This window comes from Pseudoliparis swirei, chromosome 6 (assembly GCF_029220125.1).
Source record: "Pseudoliparis swirei isolate HS2019 ecotype Mariana Trench chromosome 6, NWPU_hadal_v1, whole genome shotgun sequence".
Lineage (NCBI taxonomy): Eukaryota > Metazoa > Chordata > Actinopteri > Perciformes > Liparidae > Pseudoliparis > Pseudoliparis swirei.
In genome coordinates, this window is record NC_079393.1 from 3,676,326 (window position 1) to 3,677,772 (window position 1,447).

The following is a 1,447-nucleotide window of genomic DNA, read 5'->3' on the forward strand; positions in this document are numbered from 1 at the left end:
CCTTTTTGTGATACAAAAGTCATTGTTTGAGTTAATAATGAAAAGGCTTGAAGTGAAGTTAGTTGTTTGGCCAGCAGGTGGCGTGAGACTTCCTAATTTTTTTAAGTTATAAGAGTAAAATAAAGTCTAAAGTATCGTTGTGTGCTGTAGAGTGTGCTGCTTTAAATATATTCAGTTTAAAAAGTCCAACGTGTTCATGCTGTGTGTGAACCGTGTTGTCTGTGTATCAATGCGAAGCAACGCGTGATGGTCCTGTGGCGCCCCCTGGTGGCCACACGCAGAACACACAGGACGACACGTCCGCGTGCATTTCTATTTTGGATGTATATATATATATATATATAAATATATATATATAATGCATATATATATATTTAATGTATATATATGTAAATATATTAAATACACATACATATACATTAAATGCACATATATATATATATATATATATTAAATACATATATATATATATTAAATGCACATATACAGGACTGTCTCAGAAAATTAGAATATTGTGATGAAGTTCTTTATTTTCTGTAATGCAATTCAAAAAACAAAAATGTCATGCATTCTGGATTCATTACAAATCAACTGAAATATTGCAAGCCTTTTATTCTTTTAATATTGCTGATTATGGCTTACAGCTTAAGAAAACTCAAATATCCTATCTCTAAATATTAGAATATCATGAAAAAGTATACTAGTAGGGTATTAAACAAATCACTTGAATTGTCTAATTAACTCGAAACACCTGCAAGGGTTTCCTGAGCCTTGACAAACACTCAGCTGTTATAAATCTTTTTTTTTACTTGGTCTGAGGAAATATTAAAATTTTATGAGATAGGATTTTAGAGTTTTCTTAAGCTGTAAGCCATAATCAGCAATATTAAAAGAATAAAAGGCTTGCAATATTTCAGTTGATTTGTAATGAATCCAGAATGCATGACATTTTTGTTTTTTTAATTGCATTACAGAAAATAAAGAACTTTATCACAATATTCTAATTTTCTTAGACAGTCCTGTATATACACGTATATATTAAATGCATATGTATATATATTTAATGCATGTATATATATATATATACTATTATACTATACAATAATATTAAATACATAAAGAGGTACATTTAATAATAAAGGTACTACACAATAAAGCTTTTATATGATCAGCGGGTCGGAGAGTTTACAGCTGCGGCGCTCTGTCGACACACTGGAGAGGGGAGGTGACATCACTGATGAGGTCACAGCCGGCTGGATGCCTCTATCCGTTCCGCTGGATTGGACTACACATTTACCAAGGGACCCGGCAGCGTGTGTGTGTGTGTGTGGGTGTGTGTGTGCGTACTGCAGACACACACACACACACACACTCACACACACACACACTTGTAGTCCACCCTGTAACCGGACCCCCGGTCCCTCCGGCTCTTGACTGACAGGCGGCA